This window comes from Mustelus asterias, unplaced genomic scaffold, assembly GCF_964213995.1.
Source record: "Mustelus asterias unplaced genomic scaffold, sMusAst1.hap1.1 HAP1_SCAFFOLD_50, whole genome shotgun sequence".
NCBI lineage: Eukaryota > Metazoa > Chordata > Chondrichthyes > Carcharhiniformes > Triakidae > Mustelus > Mustelus asterias.
In genome coordinates this window covers 697,628-717,657 of record NW_027590123.1, presented here as the reverse complement: position 1 = coordinate 717,657, position 20,030 = coordinate 697,628, and the positions used below count along the sequence as shown (strand labels likewise).

At 43.6% G+C, this 20,030-nt stretch overlaps 2 non-coding genes across 2 annotated transcripts; both read left to right on the top strand.

Moving 5' to 3' along the window:
• Positions 1–6,354: 6,354 nt before the first annotated feature.
• Positions 6,355–6,444, top strand: trnap-agg (transfer RNA proline (anticodon AGG)). Its single transcript is given in 2 exon segments — positions 6,355–6,390; positions 6,409–6,444. It is a non-coding gene; the product is annotated as a tRNA-Pro (tRNA).
• Positions 6,445–11,087: 4,643 nt separating this feature from the next.
• On the top strand, positions 11,088–11,160 carry trnar-acg (transfer RNA arginine (anticodon ACG)). The gene has a single exon. It is a non-coding gene; the product is annotated as a tRNA-Arg (tRNA).
• Positions 11,161–20,030: the final 8,870 nt, after the last annotated feature.

Sequence of the window (20,030 nt, the reverse complement as noted above, 5' to 3'; positions counted from 1 at the left end):
CACGGTCACTTCCGCCATCATTTTCACAAATCAGCACATAATTGAGTCGAAAATCAGGAACTTTAGTGAGACACGAAGAAGATCAATTTCCAGTAATCTCCTCGTCATCGAGATGTGATTTATCCATTTTCCAACAGATTTTTAAAGACAGATAAGTTAACGCTGGGAGCAAAATAATCAGATTGAAATCGTTTTGTGTGCAAGAGCACACAGCAGAATGGTTGTCAATAAATAGTTACATATTAAATGTTCTTCAGTTGAAATACATGAACTGTCTGGTGTTTTCATACACTCATGGAAGGCAGAGATGGACTGAAGGTTATCACTTGGAAAACTGAAGGGAAATTGCTAAAAGAAATCATTTCTCCAAAGGGGGTAATTGGAAAAAAGAATATTTAAAAGAAATAAGCACTCAAATGTCTAAGCAAGGTATGATATGATAATTCTTAGACATAGAACCATAGAATCCCTAGAGTTCAGAAAAAGACCATCTGGCTCACCGAGTTTGCATCCCACCCAGGCCCTCCCCTCTGCCCTATCCCCGTTAGCCCCACACATTTACCATGGCGAATCCACATACCCTATGGACAATAACAGGCAATTTTGCACAGCCAATCCATCTAATACGATCTGCTGTATGATGAACGAAGGACGGGTTTTGTGCAGTAATACAGAGACAGAGTCGAGTGCACCAATTATTGATACAGCACGTGTACTTATATGAATGTAGACTGGGTTCAGTTCGGTGCTTACTGAGAGCGGGTATAGAACAAAGAAAAATTACAGCACAGGAACAGGCACTTCGGCCCTCCAAGCCTGCATCGACCATGCTGCCCGACTTAACTAAAACCCCCTACGATTCCGAAGACCATATCCCTCTATTCCCATCTCACTCATGTACTTTCCTAGACGCCCCTTAAAAGTCACTACCGTGCCGGCTTCCACTACCTCCCCCGGCAACGAGTACCAGGCACCCAGCACTCTCTGTGCAAAACATCTGCCTCGTACATCTCTTTTAAAACTTGCCCCTCGCACCATGAACCTATGCCCCCGCGTAATTGACTCTTCCACCCTGGGAAAAAGCTTCTGACTATCCACTCTGTCCATGCCTCTTATAATCTTGTAGACTTCGATCAGATCTCCCCTCAACCTCCGTCGCTCCAGTGAGAACAAACCAAGTTTCTCCAACCTCTCCTCATAGCTAATGCCCTCCATACCAGGCAACATCCTGGTAAGTCTTTGCTGTACCCTCTCCAGAGCCTCCACATCCTTCTGGTAGTGTGGCGACCAGAATTGACCGTACATTCCAACTGCGGCCTCACTAAGATTCTATAAAGCGTCAACATGAGTTGCCAATTTTTAAACTCAACACACCGGCCGATGAAGGCAAGCATGCCGTATGCCTTCTTGACTACCTTCTCCACCTGCATTGCCACTTTCAGTGACCTGTGTACCTGTACACCCAGATCCCTTTGCCTATCAATACTCCTAAGGGTTCTGCCATTTACTGTAAATTTCCTATCTGTATTAAACCTTCCAAAATGCATTACCTCACATTTGTCCGGAATTTGTATAGCGTAGCACTAACCAGCGTGATGTTTTCTCACATAGACAGAAACATGAATTACGCAGCTGTAACAAAGTCAAGGTTTATTCCAATGTAAGCAGAGACAATGTGCACTATAATTTAAACTGAGACAGGTTCTAGTGTAATGTAATCTCACATGGACGCTATTAGAATATAGGGATATAATCTAGTGTGATATAAACAGAGATGTGACCCAGTGGAATAAAAAGTGAGGCAATGCAGAGTAAAGCAATAACTGAGAGAGGATAATGTGTAAAATGAACAGTGGTATGGTTTGGCGCATTAATAAAGGACACAGCAGCTAGCGCAATTAAACTCCACCTGTTCAATCGGTTCAAATACTGTTCAATCTGATTCTGGGCATTGTATGATATAAACTGAGACAAAGCTGATGCAATAATTTCAAACTAAGGCTTCAGATTGATAAAAGATTTGACAAGGACATTAGAGCAATAAACGAGTCATGAAATAGAACAATAATTAGAGACAGGATATGATTCGGTATAAACAGGGAGGTGGACTGGTGCAGCAGTGATTGAGGTATCGTCGAGGTTTCTTTACACGTTGCAGGTTCCAGCAATGTACTATCAAATGGGACTTGGTACGGTATAGTGACAACTGGGATTTTGCTGAGTAGAGAATCAATTGAGAATTATTGTCACGTAATCAGAAATATGATTTTGTGTCACATAAACTGGGTCTAGTTTAGGATGAATAAAGACTGCATCTATTGCAGCAATAACTGAGACGTTCTGTTTCGCGTCGTGCCAAAGAGCACGGTTTCACTGCCATCTCCTGGACGTCCTTTGGTATAGCAGATGTTATGAAATGCTGATTTTCGTTGCTGTTTCTTATTCTTTCATGGGGTGTACACACAGCTGGCAAGTCCAGCATAATTTGGCAGTCGCGAGTACTCTGAATTCATTGGTTTCCTAGATCATCACAGAACGCATGTAAACGCCAAACACGTGTGGGCCTGGAGTCAGCTATGGGCCAAACTGGGAAATGATGGATTGTTTCCTTTTCTGCTGGGCATTAGAGGATCTGCTATATTACTTGTATTGGCCGCAATTACGGAACGAGGTTTAAATTCAAAATTGCAATTGCATTTTAAAACCCACGTTCTTTTGCAGTTAGATTTGAACATACACCTTGAGAAAATTGCCTCCCCTCAGAAATCCTCTCCCAGTGATATTACCACTTTGCCACTGACTTCATTTTCCATACTGATAGACTATTTACAGGAGAGAAGAAGGCCATTTTGAAGCATCATGTATGTGCTGGTCCTCTTAAGGAGCAATTCATCCAATAAGACTCTATACCCGACAGTCCAGCATTTTGTTCAATTCCAGACAATAATCCAATCCCATTTTGAAACCATCAATTGGCGCTCCCTGAACCATACTCTGAAACAGCAGATTGCAGGTCTGAATCAGTCACTGTCCGAAAATGTTTTTCGTTATGACTCCATGCTTCTTTCACCAATTAACTTCAACCCGCGCCCTCTGTTACAAAATCCACCTGCTATTGAACAATTCCTCTCTATCTACTCTGTCAAGACCCCTCAGGATTTTGAAGGCCTCAATGGGATCACATCAGCAACTTCCTGTCAAGGAAATCAGCCCGAACCTCACAAATATATTTTCGCAACTGAAGTTTCTGATCTCTGGAACTAATCTCGTATTTTCCCCCTGCACCCAGCCTATTGACTTTACATTTCTCCTTACGTTTGGTGCCCAGAATTTGACGCAAATTTTCAGTTGACTATTTTCCAGTGCTTTTAACAAATTTAGCATAACTTCCTTGCTTCTGTATTATTTTCTCCAACAGACAAAGACTGTTAACTATTTTATTTTCCGCTCTTTCAAACTGTCTTCCACCATGAATGATTTGTGTACATATTCACTCAGGTCCCTCGGCGTCTTACCGCCACTTTCACAGCGTTTTCATCATTTCCCTTTGTCTCTTCACATTCTGCTTAACAAAACTAATCATGTAACTTTACATGCAATCAATTAAATCTCCCAATTGCAGGACAATTCCACAAATTCGTTTTTTTTTCGTTCTGAAGTTCTGCTCGGTCTTCTGATGGTTGGCAATGTTTCCATGTTTTGCATTAGACACAGATTTTGAAAGTCTGACCTCCATCCCAAGCTCTCGGCCATTACTATGCCGGGAAGATCAAGAGTCATATAACCTGTTCCTGGCACCTTCACTACAAACTTTGTTCCAGTCCGAAAAATAGCTATGAGTTGTTTCCTGGCACTCAGCCAATTTCCTATCCGTGTTCGTCCTATCCATTTGATTCTCTGATCTCCACATTTACTCACAAGCTGTGATGCAGCACCATATCACATGACCCTTGGACGCCCATTAAGAGAAATACCCTCACAAACCATCTCTGTTGTTCAGCATTAAACTCAAGCAAGTTGACGAAAAACGATTTGATCTGAACAAATGCATTCTGGCTGAATTTGTCAAAAAGCATTAAAGTGGGATGATTTCTGCAGTGATGAAGGCAGTGAAGATATGGATGCTATATCTGCTGGCGACACAAGGATAGACCTGAAAATTGGGCATTGGCGAGGGCATTGGATATATCTCGAATATTGTGTACACTATTTCTCTCCTTATCTTAAGAAATATGTTAATGCATGAGAAAAAGTTCAGAGGAGTTTTACGAAACCATCACCAGCTATCTGCTTGGTTATCTTTCTGAGTGATTGTCCGTGTGTCTCGTGGAACAAGCTGCCAGAAGTATTAGTAGATGCCGTTACAAGTTTATCTTTTAAAAAGCATTTAGATAGTATATGGGTACGAAGGGTATAGAGGGATATGGGCCAAATGCGGGCAATTGGGATTAGCTGAGGGGTTTAAACAAAAAAGGGCGGCATGGACAAGTTGGGCCGGAGGGCCTCCATGTCTTTATGACTCTATGTTTGAGTCGATCGGTTTGGGAATCTATCACTTAGTTTACTTGCCTCTGTGTTGATTCTGTGCAGTATCCGAGGCTTCCAGTGAACACGGAGGTGGAGGTATTCATGCATTATCATGGTTAGCAACGCAAACTAATAGGTGTCAGAAATCTGCAGAATAATTCTGGATTTATAACGAGGGACGTTAGAATTGATGTCACTGTCTGGGCATATATCTATATGGTTATATATCCTTATTCGTGTTGGTCTTTCCACGTGACCGTGTGTGTATCTGTTCTCCGCATGTCTGCTGGGCTTCCTCGGGTGCTGTGGTTTCCTCCAACAGTCCAACGATGTGCGGATTAGGTGGATTGGCCAGGCTAAATTGACCCTTAGTGTCAGGGAGATTAAGTGTGCGGTTACCGGAATAGGGCCTCGGTGGAATTGTGGTCGGTACAGACTCTCTGGGCCGAATGGCCTCCTTCTGTTCTTTAGGGGTTCTATGATTCTATGATCTCTATAAGTGTCAGTCTTTTCAGGTTGCCAATATGCGGCTGTGCTGTCCACGGGAGAGCGCTCTCTGATCACTTATGAAAGTTCACAACCCCTTTCTAAAGGAATTGTCTGTTTGAAGATGTAAAGATGGGCGGAGAGATGGAGTCCCCTTGGACCTCATAGCATCCCCCTGACTGTTTCAACATCTCCAATTGCAGATCTGATTCAGACAGTGATCAGTCTCTCTGTTTCTGGTGTTCAGTCTCGAACCATGGGGGTGAAACTCTGTCTCACTCTGGTTATTGTCCTGATTGCAGGTTTGTCATTTTGAACTTCTGCGTGACATCTGCCAGTCACCAGATTCATTCCCCATTTCCATCTCGAGGGGATTATTCCATTGTTGTTACTCCTTCTAACCCACTGCGTGTCTGTTGCCTATTTTCAGACATCAGTAACGGTGACTCAGTGTCCCAGTCAAAACAAGGAGTTCAAGCAGCAGAGGGTGAAGATTCAGCAATACCCTGCAGTTACTCGGGATCGAGTTTAACGATGCAACATTACCTGTTCTGGTATCGCCAGTATACACACCGAGCTCCTCATTGACTGCTCAGAGCCGCCAATGTACCGAAACGGCTCCAGGTTTCTTATACTGCAGCGGGAATCTCAACCTGAAACAAAATTCTTTTCACTTGCCCATGAAAGATTTGAAGGTGACAGACAGCGCCGAGTATTACTGTGCACTGAGAGCCACAGTACACGAGGCTCCCGCGGGCCTCAGACAAAATCTGGCACAGGTCGATAATCAATGATTCATTGTCAGGACAACACATGGGGTTAAACTTCAGAGAAAATTTACTCATAGTGAACGTGACAATCAGCCCCGTCTGAGTGTTTTCTCTCACTGAGGTTACTGATTGTCACTGTTGGGAAATTTGACATGTTTTTATTCATATTACTATCACATCAAGTCCAATCGCTCCCCGATCCTTTCACACAAACCAGCAGATCTCCCAGGTGAACCATGTCATCAATCTGTACTTTAAATGTTCCAGATATTTTAACTGTCTGACAGACAACACCTTTCAAAAGTGATCAAATATCAAATGCGGACTCAGAGTTGTCACATGTTGAAGTCGCTGGGTTAAAATTATTGACTGTAACATGTGTACTTTATAAACAAAAGCCCCCAGTTGCAAACAGTCGAGGTAACAATATTGGACGGATATTTTGCTGGTGCTTAAAGTCCACAAATGCTGATGCGGTGCGTTATTGAATCAATTTCGGCTTTCACTCGAGGTGTCAGAACTGCCTTTTAGAAAGTTAAACAAGTTTTATTTTGCTGACTGCTAACGTGCAGGCTCGTTGGTCTAGGGGTATGATTCTCGCTTAGGGTATCTCGCCCCATTAGCATGCGAGAGGTGCCGGGTTCAAATCCCGGACGAGCCCCTCATTTGTTTCGTTTTGACCAAAATATTGTGTTCAAAAGGAGATATTTTGATTTGTTTAAGGTGCAAACGGCGGGATGGCTTTCTGCTGACTGGCTCCGAAAAAGAGTCATAAAGGCACAGAATTTTACAGCACGGATAGAGCCCACTCGGACACCCACATGGCAGGCGCGGACACCCATCATGTCTGCGCCTGCCACGTGACAGCTGGACGGGAAGCGTTAGTTCTGATTCTCGCTCCACAGGTACTTCCAGAAATACTGACATAACCCAGTATTTTCTGTTTTTATTTCAGATTTTGAAAGTTCGCAGTGTGCTGCATTATATTAGACTTTGGGCTGACAAGTGGCATGTAACATTCGCGCCACACAAATGCCAGACAATGTCCATCACCAATAAGAGAAAATCTAACCACCGCCTCTTGACAGTCAATAGATTTTCCATCACTGAATCCCCCACTGTTAACATCCTTACGGTTACCATTGACCAGATACTCAATTGGACTCGCCACATAAACACAATGGCTACAAGAGCAGGTCAGAGGCCAGGAATACTGTGGCGAATAACTCACCGCCTGACTCCCCAGAGCCTGTCCACCATCTACAAGGCACAAGTCAGGAGCGTGATGGAATATTCCCACCTCGCCTGGATGGGTGCAGCTCCAACAACACACAAGAAGATTGACATCATCCAGGACAAAGCAGCCCGCTTGATTGGCACCACATCCTCAAGCATTCAATCCCGCCACAACCGACGCTCAGGAGCAGCGATGTGTATTATCTAAAAGATACAGAGCAGCAATTTACCAACGATCCTTAGACAGCACCTTCGAAACCCACGACCACTTCCATCCAGAAGGACAAGGGTAGTAGACACATGGGAACACCACCATCTGTAAGTTCTCCTCCAAGTCACTCACCATCCTGACTTGGAATTATATTGCCATTCCTTAGCATGGCCTTATTCTGTGGTGTACGCATTTTCTGATTTAGTGCGGACCTCACCCTGAGGCCGTGAACCGCAAAGTATTTTTTCATTTCTGTCATCTCTCCCTCAATGTCAACAAAACGGAGATTGTCATTGACTTCAGAAAGCGTAGAGGAGAACATGCCCCTGTCTCCATCAAACGGGACGAAGTAGAAAGTGTCGAGAGCTTCAGGTTTTTAGGTCTCCAGATCACCAACAACCTGTCCTGGCCTCCCATGCCGACACTATAGTGAAGAAAGCCCATCAACGCCTCTACTTTCTCAGAAGACTTAGGAAATTTGGCATGTCAGCTACGACTGTCACCAAGATTTACAGGTGCACCATAGAAAACACTCTTTCTAATTGTATCACAGCTTGGTATGGCTCCTGCTCTGCCCAAGACCGCAATAAACTACAAAGGGTCGTGAATGTAGTCCAATCCATCACTCAAACCAGCCTCCCATTCATTGATTCTGTCTACGCTTCCTGCTGCCTCGGCAAAGCAGCCAGCATTGTTAAGGACCCCACGCACCCGGACATTCTCTCTTCCACCTTCTTCCTTCGAGACAAAGATACAGAAGTCTGAGGTCACGTGCTAGCCGACTCAAGAACAGCTTCTTCCCTGCAGCCATCATACTTTTGAATGGCCATTACCTTGCATTAAGTTGATCTTTGTCTACACCCTGACAGTGACTGCAATACCACATTCTGCACTCCCGTTTCCTTCTCTATGAACAGTACGCTTTGTCTGTATAGCGCGCAAGTAAAAATGCTTTTCACAGCATACTAATACATGTGACAATAATAAATAAAACTAAATCAAATAGTTTCATTTCTCCTGACTTCCACACTCTTCCTGTTGTTACATTTCCTCCCTCCTGAGTTTCAGTCGTTTCAAATTCCCACATTTTTCACCTTTTCCTGTTGTAATGAAAGGCCATGGACGTAAAAGATGAGCTTTGTTTCCCTGTCCACAAATTCTGCCTGAATTCCTAAGTTTCTGCAGCATCTTCCGCCTTCGCTGCAGTTATCTGATCGGCTTTGAATGGCCAAGAGAGCATCTTTTCTTTCAATCAGTGGCTGCTTATAGGCTCCTTGGTGTAGGGGTATGAATCGCATTTTGGTATGCCTTAACCACCGAGATCCCGAGTTGAAATCCGAGACTAACCCTACTGTTTCTTCTTATCCCTGTTACATCAAAACATCGGAAGCAGGAGTAGATCATTGGAACATCATCTACCATTCATTGTTCATAGAATCATAGAAACCCTACATGCAGAAGGAGGCCATTCGGCCCATCGAGTCTGCACCGACCACAATCCCACCCAGGCCCTATCCCTACCCCCACATATTTACCCGCTAATCCCTCTAACCTACGCATCTCAGGACTCTAAGGGGCAATTTTGAACCTGGCCAATCAACCTAACCCGCACATCTTTGGACTGTGGGAGGAAACGGGAGCACCCGGAGGAAACCCACGCAGACACGAGGAGAATGTGCAAACTCCACACAGACAGTGACCCGAGCTGGGAATCGAACCCGGGACCCTGGAGCTGTGAAGCAGCAGTGCTAACCATGTGCTACCGTGCCGCCCCTATGCTGCCGTGCCGCCCCTACCGTGCCTGATAATCAAATTCAATACCCTGATCCGCCATTTAGCACCAAGAGTATATTAAACTTCTCTTGAAATCATAGTGTTTGGCCTCAACGACTTTCTGTGGGAGTGAACTCTGCAGATTCACCACTCTCTGGCTGAAGGAAGTCTCATCATCTCAGCCGTTATCCTCAAACTATAATCCCCAGCCCTGGACTCCTCACTAACGTGAACATTCTTTCTGAATCTACCCTGTTTCATCCGGTCAGAATGTTATAAGGTTCCATTAGAATCATAGAATCCCTGAGTACAGAACAAGGCCAATTCGGCCCATCAAGTCTGTACTGACCACAATCCCATCCAGGCCCCACTCCTGGAACTACATGCATTCACCCTGCTAATACCCCTGACACTAGGGCCAATTTAACACGGTCAATCAACATGAGCCGCACATCTTTGGACAATGGGAGGAAACCGGAACACCCGGAGGAAACCCATGCAGATACGGGGAGAATGTGCAAACTCCACACAGACAGCGACCCGATGCCAGATTTGAACCTCGGACCCTGGCGTTTTGAGGCGGCAGTGCTAACCAATGTACCACCCAAAACATATCTGCCCAGAAATAGCCAGGATTAGTTGGCAAGAAATGCATTTGCCAATGTTGGACACCTAAGTGTTAAAATAAGCCGCATCCCAGAAGTGACTCGAACACATGCTCCCTGGTTTAGGAAGCCAGTGCCTTACGCGTTAGGTTACTGGGACTATCGGTGAGCTACTGCTGCAACTTTAAAAAGCTGTATATCTCCATCCACATAGACAGTGACTAACCCCAGAATCGAAACCAGGTCCCTGGTATTGTGAGCCAGCAGAACTAGCCACTGTGCCGCCCTCTCTCACGAAGATTTGATCAGATTTCATGAGCTGCAGATTTTGTTTTTTTCTTTGCATTGCAGACTTTGGGATTGGTCCACATGGGGTTTCGTTTGAGAACCTGAGCACAAACTGTGAGGAAACTATCAGCACAACACACTCGCTCGAAAATAAAGATATGATCAACAGGGTTGGCTATGTAACTTGACGTTCATTTTATCTCCATTCACCTCTTCAGCTGGCCCCATGATTATGGGTTCAGTGAGCTGCCTGGATGTTTCTTTTTGTTCATGTGGGTGTCGCTGGCTAGATCAGCATGCACTGCCCATCAGTATTTAGCCTTGAGAAAGTAGTGGTGAGCTGCCTTCTTGAAACGTTGTAATCCATTTGTACAGGTACACTTACAGTGCTGTTAGGGCGGGAAGTCCACGAATTTGTCCCAATGACAGTGAAGGAACGGCGATATATTTCCAAATCAGAATGCTGAGGGAATTGAGTGTGGTGTTGGCTGTGTGGCGTTGGAGGGGGGAGGGGGGAGAGGGGGCGGGGGGGGGGGGGGGGGGGCTGGCAGGGGAGCTGCCAGGTGGAAGCGGTCTTGGGTTTGGGAGATGCTGTCTAAAATGCCTTTGGTGGATTCCTGCATCATGCAGACAAGTGGAGAATATTCTATCGCACTCCTGACTTGTGCCACGTCGATCGTGGACTGTTTTGTGGGAGTCGGGAGATGAGTTACTCCCACAGGATTCCCATCCTCTGCCCTGCTCTTTTAGCCACTGAATAAACTGATAACATGCGTGCTGAGTCAGAATAGGTGTGTCTTCTTTCCTGCTCAGTTTGTCGTGAATTTTCCGCACTTTTGTCTTTTCCTGAATGTATTTTGAGGCTCAAGTAAGGGCCAATGTCATATGATTGTAAGATACTACATTCAGGTAATATTCAATCGTGGATTCACTGGCGGGAGGGGTACGGTTTCGAGTCATGTTGTTGACGCTGGATTGATAAAGCAGAGAAGCAGGCTGAAGCTTTGGGAACCAGGGTTCGAATTCCAACACAGCAGGTTAACTCAATTCAAGGCAAAGTAGAATTACTGTAAGTGAGTAGAGAAAATTTTAATTATGCAACATTTCCTCACTAAAATGTTTTGACCATGTTTCTGCCGATTTTGAAGCCTCGGACCGATATGTAAACATTGCTGCATGTGGATTTGCTGTGGGCCAGTGGCGCAATGGATAACGCGTCTGACTACGGATCAGAAGATTCCAGGTTCGACTCCTGGCTGGCTCGGTGTAATAATTTAACAGTAGTTCATGTGGATTTTAACAATATTCGTGTGGATGAAAAATGTGTTTTCACAAATTTTGGACCAATTCAGAGAAATGTTGACCAAATGCAGTCAGCTTCTGTGATGAAATTTATCTTAGCCAATGATTGTTCAAAAAAATGTTGACTATTTTAAGAAAAAAATACTGATAAAGTTCAATTAAGTTTTTATTTAAAAAATAGTTTCTTTAAATGACGAATTCTCGTTAAAGTATCCGGGGAAAATATGTTAGCAAGTTTAACCTACCTTTTAAAAAGGTGGAAATTTCTCGAAAAATACGTGGAAACATTACATTTTTCAAAATAGTGAAAACACTTTCTAAAACGTTGATGAACTCTGATTAAACATGTTTAATTTTAAGAAGCAAAATACACAGAAATGTTTTTTAAAAGTTGACAAATTTCAGTTAAATCAGATGGAGGAATTTCTTTGGAGTAAGTTTAGTTTTGAAAAGTTCAAATTAGCCAGAAGTTTCTGGTTTGTGATGCTGGGATTGTTGTCCATTGGAGCGAAGGAGATTGAGGAGCGATTTAATCGAGGTGGACTAGATTAGGGCAAGTTTGGAGGGGGAGGGGCAAATTTTAAGATATTGGGCAAGGCGGGGGCGAAGAAGATTTGGAAGCAACATTTTTTCCACAGCGAATGCTCAGGACCTGGAACTCTGCCTCCGAGAGTTTTGGATGAGGTCAATTTAGGTAATAGAAATTCTGAGGTGGACATGGACCTCCTGAGAAAGAAGATGGGTCTCCAGGAACATTCTTTAGGCAGGTAGATGGATCTCCTCGGTGACATTGAATCTGAAGATCAACCTGTGGAAGCACACCCCTTCCCCGGCCACCGCCCCCACCCACTGTTGAGAACAGAACAGCACAGGAAACAGGCCCTTCGGCCCTCCAAAATGTTTGACAAGAACCCCGCTGATATTAAATGCAAGGGCATCAAAATCAAAAAGGGTATTTTGGAACATTCGTTCTTCGTTGTAGATATTTTCAATTTCATATAACGTGAAAAAGGATATGCAAAATATTCAGACTGTTGAATGGGAACTCCCGACATTGTTACAAGGACAACATTAACCATTTACCTCATTGTCACCACCTCAGAAGCTGTCTTGGCCAAAGGGCCAACATTGCGGTGAATCCTCGTTTCGGTCCCGCTGTGGGGAAAACAACTTCATTGATTCACTGGCCCTGCTCTGACGTAATAAACTGGAGAACAAAGGGTCTGTGAGCTGATTGGATGAATTGGAGAATCAGGGACATGATTGGAGGTCACCAGTTGATTCGTTTGGGAACTAACCAATCGCTGGAGAGACCGGAAATACATGTAAATATCTTCACCCAAAAAATTACAGATTGAACCCATTCTGTTTAATTCCGCAATAAACTCGCTGCAAACATGTTGGGTATCATTTTGTATTCGTTTCTCACTGTTTCAGCTCTTTTGCCTGGTAAGTCTACAAGGGACATAAACTTCTTCTTGCAAGCGATGTCGACAGTAATTTAGGTCCGCTTTGCTGTAGATGATAATGTGATCCGTGTTCTGATGTTATGAGTTACAATAGAATGATAATAACACCTTAACTTTCAATATTTCTAAATTTCTGCCGGTGTCACTACTGGAGACTCAATATCAAAGGAGCCGGTTACAGCGATGAAGTTTGAATGGGACTCAAAGAACAAAGAACAAAGAAAGTTACAGGCTCTTAGGCCCTCCAAGCCTGCACCGATCATGTTGCCCGACTGAACTAAAACCCGCTATCCTTCCGGGGACCATATCCCTCTATTCCCATCTTACTCATATATTTGTCCGGACGCACCTTAAATGTCACTATCGTATCTGTTTCCACTACCTCCTCCGGCAGCGTGTTCCAGGCACCCATCACACTCGGTGTAAAACTTACCTCATTAATCTCCTTTAAACCTTGCCCCTCGCACCTTAAACCTATGCCCCTTAGTAATTGACTCTTCCACCCTGGGAAAAACCTTCTGACTATCCACTCTAGCCATGCCCCTCAGAATCTTGTAGACTTGTATCAGGTCGTCCCTCAACCTCCGTCGTTCAAGTGAGAACAAACCAAGTTTCTCCAACTTCTCTTCTTAGCTAATGGGCGGCATGGTAGCACAGCGGTTAGCACTGCTTCCTCACAGCTCCAGGGACCTGGGTTTGATTCCCGGCTTTGGTCACGGTCTGTGGCGTAAGCACATTCTCCTCGTGTCAGCGTGGGTTTCCTCCAGGTGCTCGGATTTCCTCCCACAGTCCAAAAATGTGCGGGTTAGGTTTATTAGTCATGCTAAAATTGCCCCTTAGAGTTCTGAGATGCGTAGGTTTGAGGGATTAACGTGTACATGTGGGGGTAGGGTCTGGGTGGGATTGTGGTCAGTGCAGACTCGATGGGCCGAATGGCCTCCTTCTGTACTGCAGGGTTTCTATGATTCTGATGCTCTCCATGCCAGGCAACATCCTGGTAAATCTTTTCTGCACCCTCTCCAAAGCCTCAACATCGTTCTGGTAGTGTGGCGATCAAAATTGAAAATTATATTCCAAGTACGGCCTAACTAACGTGCTATAAAGCTGCAATATGACTCGCCATTTTTTAAACTCAATGCCCCGGTGACCAATAGATTAACGGCACAGCAGCTGGTGCATATTACATTCAATTGTATCGCCAGGACCGGGAGAAGGTTCCCAGCAAAAAGAACGGAGAAAGCCCCCATCTTCTTGATCTATATCTCTTATTATGGAGATATTTCCAGTGCAAAGGGTGTGGGAACACTATTTTCTGCATATATCGAGAGGTCGAAAAGCGAGGGGAACTTCAGCATGTGTGAGCTGCGGCTGTCAGAAAGCGCGGTGTATTACTGTGGACTGAGAGACGCAATGACAGAAACCAGAGGGAGCCTGGTATGAAAAAAAAACATTGCCCCAGAGTGACAAGATGAACGGACCAGAGAATGGTAATAATATTGGGCTATAAATAGAGCATGATTCACTCTGTGGTGCTTCTATACATTTTCGGTATTGCTGATATTCACAACAGGAGAGGTGATGGCCGAGGGGGTATTATCCTGAGACTATTAATCCAGAAACTCAGCGAATGTTGTGCGGACCCGATTCAACTAAAACAATATCGACAACTAAGAATCTACTGACGACCATGAAGCCATTGTCGATTGTCGGAAAAACCCACTTTGTTCACTCATGTACTTTGGGGGATTAAATCTGCCGTCCTTACCTGGTCTGGCCTACACGTGACTCCAAAGCCAAAACAATGTGGTTGATCTCAACTACCGATGGACAACTAGTGGTATCCATGTCCCACACACAGAAAAAATTCACTGGAATCACTGTTAACACTGTCCTGATAATAAGGCTAATGGACGTATTGAGAAAAAAAAACAAGGACAGAACTATTTAGCCTCCATTAGCTTCCGAGCCACAGTAAGAAAATAAGGGGTTTTTGTGGAATGTCAATTATTGAGCATGTTCAAAAAAATCAACAGCTTTTGGGAGCCTAATGGCATTAAGCGCTATGCAGATAGCGCCGGAAAGTTGCGTTCAGGCTGATCAGCCCTGATCTAACTGAATGACGAAGCAGAATCGAAGGACAGAATGGCCTACTGCTGTTCTCATGTTCCTGCACCCCATTTTTCTACATTCTTCCCCAAGTCAATCGCTAAATGTGTAAGTTCTCTCTGTAAGGATGATTATGTTAATCCAGCTCACGGTGCGTCTGGTTACTGTCTGTTATCTCACCACCTGGGTGTCACACAGCAACACTGGAGACAGAAGGGAGGGAGCTGAGAACATCCGGAGAAAGGAAGCTGATTATTGAAGGCTGGGATTAGACCAGATAAAATCAAACACGCAGCTCCCCTTTTACAGAGCGACAGCGGCAATGCAGCTGCTGTGGGGATCATTCCTGACAGGTAATTACGTGCAAAAAACATTGCACTGTTTCACACGTTTCCCAAGCTTGGTTCCAGACCACAAATTAATCATACGCCCTTCTGACCATTTTCTGTGTTGTTATTTCCATATTTGAGACATGGAGATTCTGTCACCCAGCCGCTCACATCAGATGTGAAGAGAGAAGGCGAGATCGTGACTTTAACCTGTAGCAATGAAACCAAGCACGCTGAATGGCTTCTTCACCACTCTGTCCACCTGTGACTCCACTTTCAGGGAGCAGAGAGCGACTATAGGCTGTACTGGTACCGACAACATCCAGACACGCAGCCCGTGTTTATAGTGCGGAAAGATACTGATAGTTATGAAAATAAAGCAGATGTTTTTAAAAGTCGCTTCTATGTAGCTAATGTAGCTGTGTAGGAGGTAGCTAAATTGACACAAAATTGGCTTGATGACAGAAGCCACAGGGCGGTTGTAGAGGGTTGTTTTTTAAACTGGGGGCCTGTGACCAGCGGTGAGCCTCAGGGATCGGTGCTGGATCCATTGTTATTTGTCATTTATATTAATGATTTGGGTGAGAAAAAAGGAGGCATGTTTAGGAAGTTTGCAGATGACACGAAGATTGGTGGCACAGTGGACAGTGAAGAAGGTTATCTCGGATTGCAACGGGATCTTGATAAATTGGGCCAGTGGGCTCACGAATGGCAGATTAAGTTTAATTTAGATAAATGCGAGGTTATGCATTTTGGTAGATTGAACCAGGGCAGGACTTACTCAGTTAATGGTAGGTCATTGAGAAGAGTTACAGAGCAAAGAGATCTAGAGGTACAGGTTCATAGCTCCTTGAAAGTGGAGCCACAGGTGGACAGAGTGGTGAAGAAGACATTCAGCGTGCGTGGTTTCATTGCTCAGAACATTGAATACAGGGGTTGGGACGTCTTGTTGAAGTTGTACAAGACATTGGTAAGGCTACACTTGGAATACTGTGTACAGTTCTGTTCACCCTATTATAAAAAGGACATTATTAAACTAGAAAGAGTGCAGGAAAGATTTACTAGGATGCTACCGAGACTTGATGGTTTGAGTTATAAGGAGAGGCTGGATAGACTGGGAAATTTTGCTCCGGAGCGTAGAAGGTTGAGGGGTGATCTTATAGAGGTCTATAAAATAATGAGGGGCATGGATCATCTAAACAGTCAATATATTTTCCCAAAGGTAGGGGAGTCTAAAACTAGAGGGCATAGGTTTAAGGTGAGAGGGGAGAGATGCAAAAGTGTCCAGAGGGGCAGTTTTTTTCACACAGAGGATGGTGAGTGTCTGGAACAAGCTGCCAGAGGTAGTGGTAGAAGCGGGTACAATTTTGTCTATTAAAAAGCATTTCGACAGTTACATGGGTAAGATGGGTATAGAGGGATATGGGTCAAATGCGGGCGATTGGGACTAGCTTTGGATTTTTTTAAAAAAGGGCGGCATGGACAAGTTGGGCCGAAGGGCCTGGATCCATGCTGTTAACCTCTATGACTTCATGACTCTACGTCTATCTCCAGACCTCGTACAAATTCATGAGTTTAAGTATATTTGATCTCAGCCTGACTGATGCTGCCGTTTATCATTGCGCGTCCAGACTCACAGAGATAGAAAGAAGGCTCACTCTCATTCAGAAACCTGCTTAACACTGGAGATGTGAGCTCGTGGCGACTGAGGATTGCTGAGACTCATGGCCAGATGTTAAGTGAGTTTTCGGCCGCTCAAACACAAACAGAGGAAACCAAGTTAACCGCAGATGCAACTGACACCTAACTCTTTACAGCCGCAATGGAGAAAACAAACTGCAGAATCCAACCTGTCAGGCAGATCCAGCACAGAACCATACTCGACTCATTCTTCCAAAAGACAATCATGCCACTTTTCTGGTCTGGCTCCACCAGTCGGTGGTGAGCTGGATACCAGTGAATGGAAATACCTCAAGCTGCGACACAATTAATGTCCTGGTCGTGGGAATTTTTCAATTGGCTGGGAATAAAAGCCTTCTTTGTTAATTGGGGACAGTTCTCAAAACATTACAGGCATTGAACCCACCGTCATTGCACTCAACAGCAAATTTCAAAGCTATCTGTGTAGAAAACAACTCGCATTCAATTTCACAGGAGTCGTAAAATCTACAGGTTGCATCACAGTAACAATAATACAAATCAGGAAAGATTTGGCAGAAACATATTTTGAAAATATAATGAATACATTGAATCTCCAGAAAGAAGGCCATTTACCACTCAGCACCAACAGAGGGAGCTCTTGCATCACGTATTCATGACCACTGCAACTAATCAATCAAGAAGTCGCATGGCACTGGGGAATGAGGACTTTCATTATTCTCATCATAAGTCACCAATTCAGAAATCTGCAAACATCCTTATAATTTGTCTTACTTGTTAGGGGACCACTATGTTTGTTTTTGACTCTTTTACATTGATCAAATTCCATTGTTAATGATGACCACTCTCTACAGAACCAACTGTGCCCTGACCTGTGCCCCAAATTTAAACTTATTTAAATGAACCAGTGGCCTGATGCTCTACAATCACAGTTCAATCGAGTAGATGTTTCAGGATAAACCTTTCCCATATCAGATTGTACTTTATATTGTTGACTTCATATATTCCTTGAATTTCTGCTGCCATCTCAGCCATTGCTTCTCCCTTTGTCTATTTATTTTTCTCACTGTGTCTCCGCTTAACTCTCTCACTGACTTGTCATTGTCCTTGCATTTCTGTCGATTCCTCTGCCTATTTTTCTGTGATTCCAAAGCGCCTAATTCCATCTCTCCTTATGTTAGCTGAACAATATCTATTTCCAGCCAATGCAACAGCAGGGAACACAAGTGACATTCAATGGGTATTGCTGACTTCATCTGTCCGCTTCATAGTTACTGTGGCATCCTCATGCTCTCTGCTCACTATGAATTCACTGAATGAGACAAATAGATAAGACATTTATTGATTCTCAGGCGCCAACTTGAAAACTTCGCAATGAAAGTCACGCCACCCGGTGGTGGCATCGTATGTTGGTCGAGTTTGTGAAACTCTCTTTCACATCCTGAATGAAGTGAATTAATTTCCAGGGGTTCTTCCCCTGCTCTAAAACCCTGACTCGGCCAGAAAATCCAAACAGACATTTTTCAACACACCGGCAGCCTGCGGTATCAGTTGTGTAGTTGTTATCACGTTCGCCTCCAAAGCAAAAAAGATCCCGGTTTGAAATTAGGCAGAAACATTCATTAAACTTTCTCATGTAGGGTGAGGTAAGTCTGTATGATTTCAGTTTCTTGCTGAATATTATCCGAATCTCGATGTTACAGCCATATTATCATTGCTCTGACCTCGGCCTCAAATGCTTTCTCGAAAATCAGAAATGCTGAATTTTATGACGCAATGTCAGGAAAGAAACGTTCCTATTTTGACACCGTGCACATATTAGCATCTGCTTCAGTTTACAACAGAATTTAGTTGGTTTAATTGATGCAGACTAACATAGTTAATCACCATCTGAAACATGTCTAATAATGGTGCGTGCTCAAAAAGACAGACACAACTGATGCTGTAAGTGAAATAAAGGAGCATTCTTTTTTAAAGATCGTTCTCATAATAAAGAAATAGAAAAAAGACACTCAGACAAATGAGAAAATCGAAACTTAGTGCGGATTTATTGGACTTTCCTATCGATGGACAGAATTTTGTAAGCGCCTGAATGTTAGTTGCATCTATTAACCGGTGACTCGATTCCTTTTGTTGGTCAGTTATGTTTGATATAAAATGTTGAATAACGACAAATACTGGATATAACTGGTTGAAATTATTCGACGGAAGATGATTATGATGCATTAATGATTGAGCAGGAATCATTGCTCCCATAGACATTTACCAGAAGAACGCTTTTGAATTTTGAAGTTCAAGATGAGTTGAGATATCAGGTGGATAGTGACGGATATGTTCTTGTATTAAGTAACATGGGCTCTCAATCTAACCATGAGAACCTGCAGCAAAACAGTGGAGTTGAACATTGTAGTCAGGCGAATTGGAGGCGTGGTACTGTCTCTTGTTTCTGTAGTGTAGTGGTTATCACATTCGCTGAACACACGCAAAGTTTCTGGCTCGAAACCGGGCTGAAACGTTCATTAAGCTTTCTCATGTCGGGTGGGGGGAATCGGTATGATTTCAGTACGTTGCTGAACATTATCCGAATCTCGACCTTACAACCATATTATCATTGCTCTGACCTCGGCTTCAAATGTTTTCTGTAAAATAAGAAATGCCGATTTATTTTTGACGCACTGACAGGAAAGAAACGTTTCGATTTTGACGCAATGCACATAATAGCACCACGTTCAGTCCACAACAGAGTTTAATGGGTTTATAGGTGCAGACTAACATCGTTAATCACCATCTGAATCATGTCCAATAGTAGTGTGTGCTCAAAAGGATAGACACAAGTGATACTGCAAGTGAACGAGAGGAAATGGAGCATATTTCCCTGAAGAATCTTTTTTAAAATCGTTCTTCATAACAAAGAAATAGGAAACAACACTCAGACAGATGAGGGAATGGAGACTCAGTCCGGATCTACTGGACTTTCCAAAAGATGGCCGGAAATTATGCGCCTGAATATTTCACGCCCATAATAAAAAAGCTCAAGCGTAACTAACAGATATCTTTTCAATCCCTTCCATTTAAATGTAGTTGACTTTGTTTAAAAGCTGACTATGGTCAATCAAAAAAATTGCGGTCTGTATTACCCAGTGAACCGATTCCTTCTGTTGGTCAGTTATGTTTGCAATTCAGTGATATTTAATTTCAGAGATATTCAATTCATAATGAAGACAGATGTGTTAAATAATGCATTGATATTAAATATTGAAACAAATACT